The 18,343-nt window shown below is 36.4% G+C and overlaps 1 protein-coding gene across 1 annotated transcript in view; it reads left to right on the forward strand.

Moving 5' to 3' along the window:
• Positions 1–18,343, forward strand: part of Setx (probable helicase senataxin) — a 322,325-nt gene that overhangs the window by 127,026 nt on the left and 176,956 nt on the right. The window lies entirely within an intron of this gene.

The following is an 18,343-nucleotide window of genomic DNA, read 5'->3' on the forward strand; positions in this document are numbered from 1 at the left end:
TAGAACCTCCATAAAATAACGTTTAACATTTAATTCTTTGAAAGAAATTTTTTTTTGCTCTGCATAATTTACTGCATATTGTATAACATGTAACTTTTTTACTAACAACTTTCAACTTTTTCTATTTTATCTCATCCCTAATTTATTTATTGCAATTTTTTCGTACCGAGTCTATTTTGGCATGTTATGAATGATAAAATTAAAAAAAAAATACAAAACCGTGCAATATTGACTTTGAGAGCACAAGTGCAGCAGACAAACTCTTTTTCATAGTCTGATCTGGGATGAATCCAAACCTGTGCATAAAACGGATCCAGGACGGATCAGAAATCTGGATCCATTCCAGATCTTATCGTCAGGATCCCGGATGTTCTTTCTACTCAGGTGCTTAAGATTTTTTCTAATTTCAAAATAGTTTGTAATAATATAAAAAAAAGTCACCGAAAAGCTACTTTGATTTTTGTTATTTAGAGTTGTCTATCGATTGTTAATGGTCTCAAGATGAGGTACTTTTTTTTAATTACTGACTAAATTAATTTTCACGCCTAGTAGTATACTTAAGACAGTAAAATATTAGTTATAAATTAACACAACACTATAGTTAATTATCGAAATACTTATACATAATTAACTATGAAGGATAAACGGCAAAACACGAAACAACTGCAAATTTATCAACAAAGTATTTTTCTTTTCCTTAATCAATATCATAGATTGACCATATGCAAATCCTAGAATATTAGTGTTTAAAATTCATAATAAAATAATACTATAAAATTTTTGATAGAATGACACTAAATACAAATTTATAAAAACAACAGCAACAAACTAAAATATCTTCATTTTTCTCTTATCGAGTGCACGTTAAAGTTTCGTACCTGTAATTTCTCTGATGCTCTTCTATTGGTTTTCGACGCCCTGGTTCCACTTCGTCTTATTACTATCAAATCTGCCAAAAAGCCTTGGGTTACATCCCAGATTCGGCAACTTATGAAGCACAGAGACAGATTGTACAAGCGGGCCACGAAATTGAACTCTGTGGCACTGCTGAATGAGTTTCGCCGCTTACGCAGTAATGTTCGAAATCTTCTTGACTCTGCAAAAAATCGGTATATTGCCACTAAACTTAATTCTGCACCTGACGTTAAAAGTAAGTGGGGTGAGATACGTAAACTCGGATTAACAGGGAACAGACTACCATCACCTCTGTCACGCTTCTCACCAAATGAACTGAATCATTTTTACTGTGGCATTACCAATGCTGGCCCTCCACTTCGCCCAGAAGACTTGCTTAAAGCTCTGGCTTGTCCGCTTGATACCAGTAAACCTATTTCCAGCCTAATGCCCGTTACTTCTCATGAGGTGCGCAGAGCCATTCAGCGCTGTAATTCGAAATCTGGTGGAATTGATGGGCTTACCCCTGCTATGCTAAAACTTTCAATTAGCTAAATTGTTGAACCCATGACTTTTATTATTAATAAGTCGTTTCTTGAAGCCCGTTTCCCTATGTTATGGAAACGCGCTCTTATCACTCCACTTGCCAAAATCAGATCACCACTCTCACCATCTGATACGCGCCCAATCGCTAAGACACCCGAACTCTCTAAAGTGACTGAGCGTCTTGTTCATCTTCAGCTATACAATTATCTAGAACGCAATGAACTTTTGAATCCACATCAAACAGGTTTTCGTCCAAAGCATAGTACTCAAACTGCACTTCTCCGCATTCTAGATGATACCCGTGCCGCGATGGACAAACGTCAAATAACTATATTAGTACTATTTGATTTTAAAAAAGCCTTTGATACGATTCCGCACGCTCGCCTGATTGAAAAGTTTCGCAAACTGAACTGTGATGATAATGCGCTGGAGTGGTTTTATACCTATTTACTTGATCGTTCCCAAGCTGTGAGGGGTGATAATAACATCCTCTCTGACTGGTTAAATTCTTCTGCTGGTGTGCCGCTGGGCAGCGTATTGGGCCCTTTACTTTTCTTAATCTACATTAACGACCTAATGCAGGTTATTCACCACTGTAAATACACTATGTATGCCGATGACTTACAAATTTACTACTCTTGTCACCTGGATGAATTTCGCTCTGGTGTCGACAAAGTGAGCTTTGATTCCTCGGCTATAGCGCATTGGGCAAGTGAAAATGGTCTTACACTCAGTTTGCCTAAAATTATACCCATTATTCTTGGTAGTACTAATCTTGTGAGTCGTGTAGACTTGTCAAACGGTCCATATGTATCCATTGATGGTGTCTGCCTTCAATATGCAACCGAAGTTAAAAATCTAGGCATTTGGCTCACTCAAAGCCTCAATTGGGGCAAACATGCTACATACGTTGCCAGCAGAGTCTACCGCTCACTATATGGCCTAAAACACTGCAAACATGCTTTGACTTTTTCTTTAAAGAAACAGCTTGTTGAGAGCTTAATATTTCCTTTATTTGACTGTATGGCAGCAGCATACCGTAGCATTGATTCCGCGGCTAACCAGCGCTTGCATACTGCCCTAAACTCATGTGTCCGCTTTGTATATGGCACAATAGGGTGGAGATCAAGAGTTACACCTTTTCGTATTGCACTTGGCTGGTTATCAGCACCAAGACCGTGATTACTTTTTGGGTATGGTCTCGTTTTCTGTTCTGGCTCACAGATATCCCCCGTACCTAGCTAATAGTTATCTTATTGCTAGCTCTCATGCTGACCTCAGGCGCTCTTCTCGCCTCCCAGCGCAGCATCTGATTTGCCCCATTTTTCGGTCAGAAGCGTTTAGACAATCTTTTCTTGTTCAATCGTCAAAACTCATGATTCAAATCCATCAGAATATTTTTGAACCATCACTTATACATAGTTTCAAGCATGCCTTATTCAACATTCTCCTTATCCTCGATAAGAACGACTGGAGTTTTAAATGCAGGCTATCACCTAGGCTTTAAATGTTTTTACGCCCTTTCTTCTTCTTGATTAGTTATTCTTCCACTAAAATGTATAAACCCTACTCTGGACCCATATACCCATACAAATTTAAACTAATACATGCGACCTGATCATCACTTTACTTAGTTTGTTTTTATTTTTGTTCTTCACTTTTAGTTTGTATTTAATTTGCACCTTCACTTTTTGATTTCATTTTTATTTCTCATTCATTCTTATTATACATTAACTATTTTCCTCCAAATTTTCAAATGTCAATTTATTTTTGTAAATGTTTTTGTAAATGTCAATTTATTTTTGTAAATTAATTTGCATATTTTTGTACCTTGTGTTTTATATATTATACTCTGTAATACTAAACTTTTGAGACCAAACGTGGTTATACCACATGGTCTAATAAATGTTACTTACTTACTTACACGTTTAACATACCATACTTTAACAATTTTTTTTTTTTTTAATTACTTTACAACACTGAATTAGGCATTATTGCGTGAGCGCGACCTCTGTACGCTGTACGTACTACCAAGAAAACTGCCTGCCAGTGAGAAGCGGAGGCGGGGTCGGTTGGTCAGGCTGACACGGTTACTACTCTACGCGTGCAGAGCTCTCGCAGGTGCTAGGGGTAAACGCTCCATCTACCGTACACCCGTAAAGTCACTTTATTTTGTTACCATGATTGTAAGACAGTTTGATACTAAATATTGACTCAGTAAATTTTAAATTGTTATTTAGGATCTCAAGAGAGCACCGAAATTTTTTTGAGGTGTTAGAGCTTGTTAAAATGATTTTATAATAAGAATATGAAGTAGAAGTCATGTTCCTATTTTCGTACCGCCGTTCTCATTACCGGACCCCATCTACCGTACGCGTTCCTATTACCGGACCCCATTCACCGTTTGACGACAGATTTGACTATAACCTCACATTTTTGTTTACAACTGCATATCGATCTCAGTGCCTGCTACATAAATCACGATGAAAATGTCAAAAGCAGAGAAAGATGGAAAATCGAAAATTAAGGAAAAAACGCCAAGTCAATTATGCAATTCAAAAAGATAGCAGACAGAAAAATCAAAAAAAAAAAAACAATTACAGAGAGAGAAACAAAGATTAGAAAAAGAAAATAAAAAATTACGAAAGCAAGAAGAGAAGTTAAAAGCCATTGTAAACAGAAAAAAGTCTGTTGAGGAAGATTTAATAGACGAGACAGAAGCTATTGATTTACAAAAGCAGATTGGAGAACTTCAAGAGAAACAATTAAAACTAAACCAAAAAAGAAACAAAGATCCATCATGAGTAATTTTTGTAATGCAAGTTATTCTTGAATAATTTTTGCCAAGTGATGTTTTATTTATTATTAATAGATTTAATTGTCGTTAAGCTGAAACTAATCTAAGTTTAATTACTGCTTGTTTATATGAAATAACTTATTTGCATTCATTAAAAAAAAATTTACTCATTAAAAAGATTTCTGTTTTATATCATGAGATATTATTACTTTTTAATATTTTAATTAGACTGACAAAAATCAGTAAAAAAGCTTGAGACTATAATAGTAATCAACTTACGATGTTATGAATATTCAAGAATAACTTGCATTACAAAAGTTACTCATGATGGATCTTTGTTTCTTTTTTGGTTTAGTTTTAATTGTTTCTCTTGAAGTTCTCCAATCTGCTTTTGTAAATCAATAGCTTCTGTCTCGTCTATTAAATCTTCCTCAACAGACTTTTTTCTGTTTACAATGGCTTTTAACTTCTCTTCTTGCTTTCGTAATTTTTTATTTTCTTTTTCTAATCTTTGTTTCTCTCTCTGTAATTGTTTTTTTTTTTTTGATTTTTCTGTCTGCTATCTTTTTGAATTGCATAATTGACTTGGCGTTTTTTCCTTAATTTTCGATTTTCCATCTTTCTCTGCTTTTGACATTTTCATCGTGATTTATGTAGCAGGCACTGAGATCGATATGCAGTTGTAAACAAAAATGTGAGGTTATAGTCAAATCTGTCGTCAAACGGTGAATGGGGTCCGGTAATAGGAACGCGTACAGTAGATGGGGTCCGGTAATGAGAACGGCGGTACGGAAATAGGAACATGACTTCTATTTCATATTCTTATTATAAAATAATTTTAACAAGCTCTAACACCTCAAAAAAATTTCGGTGCTCTCTTGAGATCCTAAATAACAATTTAAAATTTACTGAGTCAATATTTAGTATCAAACTGTCTTACAATCATGGTAACAAAATAAAGTGACTTTACGGGTGTACGGTAGATGGTGCGTTTACCCCTATCTCTGTGTGCACTTGTACACGAGTATTATTTGCCTAACCCGCCTCCCATCCATTCATCTCACTGTTACATGGTGTCAGAAGTAAAAAGGTATATCCGTGTAATCCGCATGGTGAATTGGTAAATTTAAGTAAGTAATCAAGGCTAATCCAAACCCATTTGCGCAAGAACGCTACGTGCCGCACGACGTTTTCTAAACAAACTCATATATTCTCCGAGTGATTTTGTACGGTTTTTTTTTTTTTTTTTTTTTTTTTTTGCTCAGTCACTAAGGGTGCAATTGCAAACGACGGTTCGCAGTCAAGCCAAGCATCATCACAGGCCGCTGTGCAACCACCGTCATTGGTGTAGCCCCCTAGTGAATTAACTTTGACAAACCGGAATCATGGCCCTCGTGGGTAAAAAGATTCGATAGGTACGTTTCCGTGGATGGTCTTACAACAAAGCCGGAATAAAAGAAGATCGATCTTTTGTGTTACGTCATGGGCGGAAAGGCAGAAGAAATTATGTAACAAGTGTTACCGACGATAACAGACGGCACTACGCTAGAGACAGTAAAAAGTAAATTGCTTAAATATTTCGTGCCAAAAAAAAATCAGATGTTTGAGTACTATAAGTTCAATTTGCGTGTGCAACAACCAGGTGAAAGTGTCGACACTTTCGTTACCGCGTTACATGGTCTGGCCGAAACATGTGACTACAGGACTTTAAGAGACGATCTGATTCGTGACTGAATCGTGATTGGCCTGCGTGATACGAGGACGTCAGAGAGGCTTCAGCTTACAGCTGATTTGACGCTGGAGAAAGCAGTTGTTACAGTTAGACCAGCTGAGATTCAGTCAAGAGAAAATAAGATCATCCGGCAAATCGCATTGGATCGCGCAGTAGTCGACGAAATTTCACGCCAAAATAAGACTCGCACGCCGCCAGTCAGGGATTCCAAGAATAGCTTGAGTGGGGCCAGCTTGGGCGCGTCTACCGAGAAGCCTCCGTGCTACCGGTGTGAGCATCCACTACATCCAAATCTGAAGAATTGCCCCGCCATAAAGGCTACGTGCCGAAATTGCAAGAAAATAGGACATTGTGCGCACACTTGCAGAAGTGGCGTGGTACGAAACGTAAAAGAAGAAGAGCAAGAAGGGGAAGAGGATAACAACGTCGCTTTTCTTGGAGCAGCCTCTACTTACGCGTTAGTGTCACCGGTAAGCGACGCTGACTTTACAAGCGATTTAAAAATCAAAGATTTTCCGAGCAATGTTAGATTTGTTATTGACATAGGCGCGCAAGCAACATGAATGGCTATAAGTAGTGTACCCAAAATTTTACTCCAAGAAATTATACCCGCAGATAAAACTCTTCTTAGTACAGATGAAAAAACAATATCGACCGCCGGGATGTTAAACGTCGAGTTTATGTATAAGTTCAAAACGTTCAAGGTTAAGGTTTACGTCTTTCGCGATGGCAAACGTAATTGGCTCGGAAAGCCGGAAGTAAGTAAATTTGGTTTGATAAAAAAGGTTGGCAATGTGCAACCCGAGGTGACTGCGTTAGATATATTGTTAAAAAAGTATGACAAACTTTTTCGAGGTTAAGGATTATTTAAATCCACGTTAAAAATTGTACTTAAATGCCGTTTCATTTTCTCTGTCCGTCCCTCGCACAGTTGCCATTCCGTTGTCAGTCGCGTTGAAAAGAGAGTTAGACCATTTAGTTACACGTAAAGTAATTGTACCTGTAGATCAACCGACCGATTGGTGAAACCCAATCGTAGTGTTTAAGAAAAAAGACTCCGGTGAAATAAGGCTCTGTGGTGATTTCACCTAGTTAAATAACAACATAAGACGAGCTTTTTATCCGATGCCTAGACTCAAAGGGTCACAATTTTTTTACAAAATTAGATGCTACTTCAGGTTATCATCAAATCGAGCTGGATAAAGAGAGCCAACCTCTAACGACGTTCATTACTCCGTTTGGTTGTTTTATGCACACGTGATTACCGTTTGGGGTAAATTGTGCATCGGATTATATTTCAAAAAAATTTACTGAGGTTTTCGCCGATATTCTTAATGTTGCTGTACATATCGGCGATGTTTTAATTTTTTCCAAAGACATAAATGAACATTTAAATACCCTTGAAGTGATTTTACAATGCCTCGAAAAAGAGGGCGTCACTTTTAATATAAGAAAATGCGCGTTTGCGATACGGGAAGTCGAGTTTTTAGGTCATAAAATCTCCGAGCAAGGTATTGAGATACTGCTTGCTTGTGTGACTGCGATTATTAACTTCCCGGAACCGCAAAACAAAGAATCTGTAATGCAATTTTTAGGAGTAATTAATTATATTAATAAGTTCATCCCAAATAAAACTTAATTATTAGAGCCATTGAATTCCTTGGTTAAGAATTATTCACATTTCGTATGGCTCAAACCGCAAAAACGCGCTTTTGATACTTTAAAAAAATACATATCGGCAGCGCCTATTCTGGCTCATTTCGATTTTACAAAAAAATTTTATCGTTCAATTGGATGCCTCAAGCTATGGGTTGGGCGCGGCTCTCATGCATAAGAACATAGCAAACAATCGCGAGCTCGTGTCCTACGCGTCGTGTTCACTGAGCGCGTGTGAGAAAAATTACCGCCAAATCGAAAAAGATACTCTTGCCCTAGTTTTCGCTTGCAAAAGATTTAAAGATTATATATAGGGTACTGATGTTAAGCGTAAAACGGACCATAAGCCGCTACTACAAGTCTTGCAATCGAAGCCTCTAGATGAGCTCACTCCTAGATTGCAAAGAATGCGCATGCGTCTCATGCGGTATAATTTCCGAGTAACTTATGTTCCGGGCAAGCAGTTGATTCTAGCTGATTTATTATCACACAATCTGGTACCTCAGATCGAAGAGAATAACGACGATTTTCCGGGCGAAATCGAAACTCACATAGATCTTATAATCAGCAATTTGCTGTCATCTAAAAACATGTTAGAACGAATATGTGAAGAACAAAAATCCGATTTTGTGTGCGCTAACTTAAAAGAGTTTTGTTTGTCTGAGTGGCCGTTAAACTCGCGATTACCAGACAAGTTATTGCCATATCTTCAACACAAACACGAAATTTCTGTTTGGGACGGTTATGTATTATTCGGTCCTAGACTCATTATTCCGCCTTGTTTACAACTGGAAATTTTAAGCAAATTACATGACGGCCACTTAGGCATTAGCAAATGCAGAGACCGAGCAAAGCAATCATTGTGGTGGTTAGGATTAAGTACCCAATTACAAAATTTGATTAAAAACTGCCCTAGTTGCGTAGAAAAACAGAAGAATATATATTAGCCGTTTGTCAAGGAAAGTTTTTCAGCTCGCCCTTGGCAGAAAATCGATTTAGAACTATTAAAGCAAAGAAGTGGTACCTAATCGCAACCGATTATTACTCGCGTTTTTTCGAGATTTGCCAATTAAAATCGATATACGAAACGGAAATCATCGAAAACTGTAAACAGTTGTTCGCGTGTTACGGTAATCCTGAAGTCGTCTGTACAGATAACGGCACGCAATTTTTATCTGGTTTTCGGAAATTCGCGAACGAATACAATTTTAATCATGGGACTAATTGACCTTAGTTCCTCCAAAGTAACGGAGCCGCGGAAGCACCCGTGAAAATTGCTTAAAACTTGATTAAAAAATGTGACGATATGTATATAGGCCTGCAGTCATACAGAACAACACCTTTGGGAAATGGCTACTCTCCGGCTCAACTAATGTTCTCGCGTCAAATAAGATAGCGCGTCCCCGTGCTTCCAAAAAATCTTGGAACTTTTATCGTACACGACGCAGTAGCACCTCGCGGAAAAGAAAGAAAGGATAGGCAAGCAGACACATACAATAGGTGCCATTGCATCGTAAAGCTATCAGAGTTGCGTGTAGGTGACAGAGTTTGGGTAATCGACATGCGCCTTCATGGTGAAATTACTGCGTTTGACAAAAGTCCTTATTCATTAATTGTAAACACCGAAAAAGGTGGCTCAATCCGCCGCAACCGATGGCACTTAACGTCCACACCGTACAAACACGAATTGAATGACTTCTCCGACGACGACAATGTACCCATGAATCCTACTAGTGGCGTTGGTCCACCTACCTCTGTAAACATTTTTAGCGATAATAATAACGCGGAAAGTAGCAATCCGATTGTAGTTCCTCCGCAAGAACCGTCTGATCAGAATGTCCAAAATAACGCTCAAAATGAAGATACCATTAATGCAACTGTGTGCAAATCGTCGCACCAGATAAATCCGCCCAAGCGCTACTCTGATTAAAAAAGTGATAAACCTTTGTACAAAAACTGATTGCTTTTAAATAAAAAGAAAAAGATGTTTCGCGAGCGTGACCTCTTTACGCTGTGAGTGCAACCAAGAAAGCTGCCTGCCAGTGAGAAGCGCAGGTGGGGTCAGGTAGTCGGGCTGGGACGGTTGCTACTCGAGGCGTGCATAGCTCTCGCAGGCGCTATCTCTGTGTGCATATTATATTATACACGAGTATTATCTGCTCAACCCGCCACCCATCCGTTCATTCTACCGTTACATCGTATGTTGTGAAAGATGATGAAAATAATACTGAAACACGCAAGCACTACTCATTAAGCACACTTCAACGTTGGCTTACGTTATCCTATCCGATTATTATTAACTGCACCCATATTCAGACACTTTTAGTTATGATAAAAGATTATGTACAGAGCAAACGTTTCTATCTGATTATTGGCAAAATTATTTTACTACAATCTATTACTATTAAACAAGCTACTGATGTATATTTTGTGATAAAAATGCTTGTCATTTTCAGTAGGGCCTTCGCTCCAGATTGTAGGGTAGTAGTTCTTGCAATGATGATATAACAAAATATCTTGAACCATGTATTGCTTGGTATATTTTTAATCAACTATTAAAATTTCGAAAGGCCCAGCGAGCGGTACCAAAACGAAAAAATAAGGATTTAAAGTTCAGAGTTTCAACACGCGTATCGTACCAGAACTAATTCCGAGATCACCATATTTACTAATTACTCAACAAAAAAACAATAAATTTCTACATTAAACTTATAGCGTACTTATATATGGCACCAAATAACTTGAAATGAAAGTTCGCAGCCGTACAGTTCCTGCGAATAATCCTGATTTAAAGATCTAAATTTCAGTAAAATGCCGACAGCTAAGCATCTACGAATACACAATATATACATGTGTAAGTACGTACATATTACGCGTGCTTAAGATTTTTCTGAGCGTCTCGTGTTTTCTGTGCATCTACAACTTTAGGTGAATTACTACCTTAAATTATAAAAGCCAGAAAACTGAACTTGGGTGTTTTCGCCTAATGCGTATCGTGGAAAATTGCTGTAAAAATACACAACCCTTCGTTTTTTTTGAATATTTTGATTTTGATATATTGCTTATGTAATAATACATAATGTATATCATTTTTAATGGGGCCTACTTTCTGGATTTTTTTTACAAAAGTTGGTGGACGGAACTAGTACGAAATCTAGCATGAGGATTTCAGATTGGGGTATAATTATGATTAATTAACTTTTTTTGACATACATGCGTTATTGTCAGCTTTTTTTTTTTTTTTTCTTTCTACAGGTTACCGAGACTGCCTAGTTTGACCTAGTTGCCGGGGCCACCCACTCACCACCTATGCGTGGTGGTATATTGCCGCACCCATTTTTCAAACTCTTAAGTGATATCATACCTAATTGTACCATCGGCACAGTGTAAATATCTCCGGCGAATCACCTTGCCAGTTAAGTTGACACTCTCTGCACCAATGGTGCATCGGGTCTACTCGCCACTGTGTAGCCTCTCCCTGAAGAAGACTTCGTATTTCAGGACGTCCACTTCTCGCTGGTTAAGCCGGCGCTTTCTACTGAATCATTGGATCAAGGTTAATTGGTATCCCTGGAGAAGCCCCATCTTACAGGGACCACTCCTCGCTGGTAAGGTTGCTATTCCTCCCTGCCTGGCGCCTGGCATTGGATCCGCTAATTCCTACCTACAGCCCTAACACTGTTTTGCATTCATTCAGGCCCGAAGACCTGTGAGGCAAGGAAAAAACTCTGGAATTACTCCGAAGAAAATTTCTACGGAAAAACTCGGCCCAAAACAGCTAAGGTGGCATAGTAACTTTTTCCGATGATAACAGTTTTTGAAAAAATCTATTCTTGGTTATTTTTTGACAAGTTTGACTTCTTTTAAAGTGATCATTTCAATTTTTAAAATTCGTTTCCGGAACGTTCCAAATATTATTGTCATAATATTTTATAAAAAGTTTGCATAAATTTTATTTTCCACTTCTGCAAAGGGCTCAATGCTCAAGCTTAACCAATAGAGATCATTATTAGCATCGTCTATATTGAAGAATAAAAATTATTAGGTTTTAAAGTTCTACATATTAACTGTAAAAGAAAAAAAATCTGTTGAATTTTGACTTACTTCGATGACAATAATTTTTCACGTGTGCTTCATATCCATTTTGTTGATTTTTTTTTTTTTTTTTTGTTGAAAGCATATTTTTTCTTAGTTTTTTTTGTGCATTCTAGGTGCTAAAATAAAGTATTACTTACAATAAGACCAATTTTGAGCTTGCTTTTTGTGTGAAATGGAATACAGTACGTACTAGTATATCTCACTGCTAAATAAATTAACAATTTTTTGAGCTGCTGCTTTTAGCCGACTTAAAGGAATGCTAAAAAAAAATCTTATACATCAAATAGTAGAAAGTATCATGTAATAACAAAATAAGCTCACTTGAACTTATGCAAAACATCTGCATTACCCCCCACCTGGACGTTATGGTAGGTTCAGTCTTTTTGGTTTTTTTATAATCGATTGAGCAAGTGATACATATTCTTTCAAAGAAATCCATGATTTTCAGAGGATTTAAAAACCATTTTTCTATCAGCACTTGAGTTAAGAGTTCAACAAACTGGCTAAATCAAATAAAATTGATCACATCAACAATTTCATCTATTTATTATGAATAAAATATACTTATTAATCTTTGTTAAATCATTGTGAGCTTATCGAAGAACTTATACAATACATTAAGAATATGTATGTATACCTATATAACGTACGCATGTACTTCGCATTACTTCTTGACCATAACGTAACTTAAAATCGACATTACAACAGTTAAAATGTTCTATTCCAAATTTACCTTTGCTTTTACAGTCCTGTAGCTTTTTTCTGTGTGTATATCATACAGAATAGCCTATTTTAAGTTATTTAGAAAAGTTCAAAATGTAGTATCGGGCCAAAGATAGTGTACGTTATATTTGTGCACATCAATTTTTCATGTTTTTTACCAGGGAAATTTTCCAGAAAAAAATTATTAAATATTGACAATTTATCGTGGTCTCTCATAAAGAATAAGGTAAGGTTATGGTGTAAACAAAATGAGAGTACCTTTTTAATGTGTTAAAATCAAAAGAAACGTTTTCATAGATATTTTAGTAATAAAAAAACAAAAAGGACAGAAAAAGTCGATCGATTTTTAAAAAATGTCATCAATTTCAATCGTACAGTTGAATGTTTGTGCAAGAGGAAGCACTTAGTAATGGGGGTACATCTGCGCGGGCCCGTGGCACATCCCGTTTCATGCCTCTCTGAATGATACTCCCAAACCTCCTTAAAGAACACATAAGATCACAAATTGTTAATATAAAAACTAAACCCTAGGCATCTGATTATTATGTTATGAACATTATTTAAGTATGTTGGATGCAGGACACTTATGCTTAATTTTCTAATTTTTTCCCGATGAAAGCAAACACTACAAATTATAAAAGTGACGGACCATGAAGAATTATCAGCATAATAGAAAGGCACGCTAAAACTCTAATTGGCTTGTTCTGTTTCGCAACTCTATGACGCTTTGTAGGACTGTACCCTAAAAGATCTTTCAATATTATCCAGTTGTAACATCCGTTAAATCTCTATATTGACTTTTTCTCTGAAATGGATTGGTATGGGATATTTTTTTTATAAAAAAAGGTTTATTGTTTTTTAAGAATTAGTCAATGTTTGTAATGTTTGAAACGTCCAGGCTCCTCACTAAATATGTGTTTGTAACAGAAAATTAGGCCATTAAAAGAAAATTCTGTTAAAGTGACAGTTCAACAATATTGTTTATTTCCTCCTCGATTTCTGAGTGTAATAGTTTATTTAGACACACCTTGATAACTGTGACTGTATTTTCATTAGTGTTGTCAGATTGCAGCAGTTGAAAAAAAACTGTCTCCCACACAGAGAGTTGGTTTCCTGTAAGTATACAGTGAACGAAATTCGTACACCTACAGATTGCGTGCCGTCCTCACGAAATAGAGTGAATGTCCAGCGTACACTGAGATTTCTCGTGCATGCGCCCTACTACTGCGCGCTCGTCTGTGTTCACTGAGATTCCTCATGCATGCACCCTACTACTGGGCTCTCGTCTGTGTTCACTCGGATTTTTTGTGCCAACGACTGTGTTCACTGAGATTTCTCGTACACGCAATGACTTAGTCAGTGAAGTAGTGAGCCCGAATAGTTATTCATGAGTTTAGTCGGTCATAAAACAGAAAGATTATGTATGAATGTTTTTGTTCAAGTATATGTTCAAGTTAACGTATAATTTTGTATTTTTAAATAAATTTTTGTGATTGCATTTTTATGAATTTTATTCGTAACAATAGCCCATAATTTTTTTATATTTTATAGTGCAAACGAATGAAAATACGAGATATGTAAGATTCACAAAAAACGATGATACGTGCCAACAGTATTTCACAGCGTTTACGAGAAATCCAAGTGAACATAGACGATCGTGCAGTAGTAGGGCGCATGCACGAGAAATCTCAGTGTACGCTGGACATTCACTCTATTTCGTGAGGACGGCACGCCATCTGTAGGTGTACGAATTTCGTTCACTGTATACTTACAGGAAACCAACTCTCTGTGCATAAGTTATCGTATGGTATTTAATGAGCTTGCAGTGAGAAAAGTGGTGTTAGAAAATGTATTATAACTATAATAAAAATGACTATATTTTTTAGGAAAAACTGAGACACACTCGCCATATTATAAAAATTACTATGCTACATAATAAAACCAGATTATATTAAAATTTGCTATTTAACGTTGTAATTTTTACTTTGATTAGAAGTAGTTTTTATATTCAAGAGAAAATTATGTATTCATATTATTTATCCACAGGGAATATGTAACTAACAAAAGATTAAGATACAGATCTTTTTTTCTTTAAGATTATAGATATGGATGCGTTTTAAAAATATTTTCATTTTAAGATTATCTGCTCTAAGTGGAAATTGAACTTTTATCTTTCAGCCTTCAAATTAGACTCCGTAACCACTATCCACGGTATGGTATGTCTACCTTAGCATGGATAAAGTACATGTATGAATGTGTACTGTTAATGATACATACAATAAAGTTAAAAACCAAAAGGTTTTCTGTAGACCACAGTGTTGACCACAGATAATTAGTCGATTGAAAATTATTTGTATGTATAAATTCTTAACCCTTATAAATCAAAAAATATATTTCTCGTAATATTTACATTAGTTTAAACGCAATTTTAAAATCTAATCGGCATGTATACCTTGTAACGGGCGATTAATACCTGAACGCCGTTTAAGCTCACCTAGACTGTGCGAGGAAGAAGGCGGGAGAGAGAAGGGGGTGTCATAATGTGTACAAGAGAGAAAGGAGAAACAAGCGTCTTGCGATGCGTATTAGTGCGGAACGCTCTGGGCCATTAGGCCAGAAGAGATTAGCAGAGATGAGTAGAGAGATTGCTAACGCCAATGCTACGATGCGAGACGACTTTTTGACACTGATCGGAGCGCCCCGCCGCGGCCAGCCGTCGAACCGGGCGCACATCTCAGTACTCGTATCGGACAGCGTGCGCCTATGAAAAGAGGAGTGGATTCGCGTGGAAATGGTCATATAGGCGCACATTTTGGAGAGACGTGGAAGGGGTATACCGAATGAGTGTCTACGAGAAGAGGAGTGGAAATGTTGACTATAGCTATATATCTGAACGCACAGCCAAAGCAAGCAACGACACGAGTTTTCCTCTTTTGACTGCAACCGAGTATATCGTATATATATTAAACTGATTTTTGCTCTTGCTCTTTTTTTCTTTTTCCTCTACTTTTAATACTTATTTTGAAATTCAGTATTATTTTGAAAAAATGTTCAGCTATTTTTTTAAGGATGGCAGTTCAGTTATAATCCCTAATTTATTATTTTTCCTAATAATTGTTATGAACTGTAGGACAAGCTCCGAAGGTTATTAATGAAAGTAAGTGGCTTTTAGATTTTTAAGGACCGAAGTTTCGGTAGCTAAGTTGCGCGATGCTTATGCCGCCGTTCGAATTGTTTTTCTATCACGGGATCGATTCCAACTTTCTGTAGATTTTTTTTTTTTTTAATGCAGTTCATCGTTCAGGTTAAATTTCTTTTGTTTACGTTTTATTTAAATTTATAAATAATGTTGCCAACTTTTTTTTTTTTTTTTTTTTGAACCGTTGAAATAAATGTATTTTTTATACTAAATCCATTCAATAATTTAGTAAGTTGATACTTCTCGTTGGCAAGGATATTTCGCAATTTCATAATGATAAAATAAATTTATTAAGATGTTAGTATAATTTATACATCTTAAAACTCACAAAAAATAATAAACATCTAATGTAAGAGTCTAATGTAACAATAATTTAAAAAAAAATTTGGCATGTTTCTAAGGCATAACGAACTTTTCAAAATATATTATTAATTTGTTGATAAATAAAAATAACTATAACTTATCTATAGTAATTGCAGTATATGGGTGCTGATGGGATTTTTTACATTTTACAACAAAAGACGCAAATCAAAATGTTTAGGCAGTTTTGTATAAGTTTTCTTGTGCCTTCGGATTTTTTCTCTCTTAATACATTAGATGTTTATCATTCCTTGTGAGTTTTAAGATGTGTAAATTATACTTACATCTTTAGAAATTTATTTTATTATTATGAAATTGCGAAATGGCCTTACCAACGAGAAGTATTAACTTACTAAATTATTGAATAGATTTAGTATAAAAAATATATTTATTTCAACGGATCAAAAAAAAAAAAAAAGGTGGAAACATTATTTATAAATTGAAATGAAACGTAAACAAAAGAAATGTAACCTGAACGATGAACTGCATTAAAAAAAAAAAAATCTACAGAAAGTTGGAATCGATCCCGTGATAGAAAAACAATTCGAGCGGCGGCATAAGCATCGCGCAACTTAGCTACCGAAACTTCGGTCCTTAGAAATCTAAAAGCCACTTACTTTCATTAATAACCTTCGGAGCTCGTCCTACAGTTCATAACAATTACGAGAAAAAATAATAAATTAGGGATTATAACTGAACTGCCATCCTTAAGAAAATAGCTGAACATTTTTTCAAAATAATACTGAATTTCAAAATAAGTATTAAAAGTAGAGGAAAAAGAAAAAAAGAGCAAGAGCAAAAATCAGTTTAATATATATACGATATACTCGGTTGCAGTCAAAAGAGAAAAACTCGTGTCGTCGCTTGCTTTGGCTGTGCGTTCAGATATATAGCTATAGTCAACATTACCACTCCTCTTCTCGTAGACACACATTCGGTATACCCCTTCCACGTCTCTCCAAAATGTGCGCCTATATGACCATTTCCACGCGAATCCACTCCTCTTCTTGTAGGCGCACGCTGTCCGATACGAGTACTGAGATGTGCACCCGGTTCGACGGCTGGCCGCGGCGGGGCGCTCTGATCAGTACCAAAAAGTCGTCTCGCATCGTAGCATTGGTGTTAGCAATCTCTCTACTCATCTCTGAGTTTAGGTATAGATAGGGTACACACGTGTGTCTCTTGCTCGCAAAGCACACCAAGACATCACGGGACAGCCTCGACATCGCCTTGTCAGCGCCTGCCACCTTACGCCTGCGAACAAGTGACTTGCCAGCAAGATACCAGGCCGAGGATTCCTGTTGAGAGACCATCTGCTCGGCTAACAAACGTAAACACGAGGCTACGAAAAGCCAGGTAAGCGCAGTGCGTGCATGAAAATCGTGATAGCCGTTTAATCTCTCTTTGTATCTGGTCGAATTATTGCGTGCCGTTGGAAAGCCTTCCCCGGCCGTACGTGCCTTGCTGTTAATGCGATCGAGCGAAAAACACACACATACACACCGAGAGCTGGCCCCTCATGCAAACAGACGAGAGCAAGGGAAAGCGGACTCGTTGTCTGCGTTGTAATGTGATTGTGTCTCCGTGTGTACCCAGGAAGCACGGTCCCGGTCACAATACTCTTCGGATTAATTAGTAGTTTTCAGAACCGTAAGCGAGTATAGACACCCTGTTACAACCTATAAACATCGAATGAAATTACTTTTGAACATAGTAATTTTTACTATAATGAATAGCAATGCAGTAGAATCGGAAATTTTACTATGTCATATAGTAATTTTGACTTTAGAATGTGGGAAAATTTCAAGTGGTTACGATCAAAATTTACTATGTTGTATAGTAAAAATTATACTATTATGATTTTTACTTTTTCAGACATAGTAATTTTTATTATAGTGTATAATAATTTTTGTAGTGCTAGCACATAATAAATATTTAAAATGTAATGACAATTATTTGAAATGTAATAATTTGCAGCATCAGGTGAGTACATCTTAGCTTTTCTAAAAAATATAGTAAATTTAGTATAGTTATAATACTTTTTTTAACACCACTTTTGTCAGTGTGTGCTCCATATTAAGGACGTTCATCATACATAGCGTTTTCTGTACGATCTTGCTGAAATTTCAACAGGATACTCGTAATGATGTTAAAAAGTCTCATGTAAAATTTGATACCATTTTATGGCACCGTTTTTTTAGATATTAAATGTTGAAAAAACTCCAATTTAACACGTAATCTTATGGAAAGCTCACATAGAAATTGTTAGAATTCGTCCAATTTTTTGGCATGACGTAATACCATAGTACTGGTATTACATTTAATTTTTAGAATGATC

This window comes from Copidosoma floridanum, unplaced genomic scaffold (genome assembly GCF_036245765.1).
Source record: "Copidosoma floridanum isolate Cflo_tuat_1 unplaced genomic scaffold, Cflo_Japanese_pri ptg000010l, whole genome shotgun sequence".
Classification (NCBI taxonomy): domain Eukaryota; kingdom Metazoa; phylum Arthropoda; class Insecta; order Hymenoptera; family Encyrtidae; genus Copidosoma; species Copidosoma floridanum.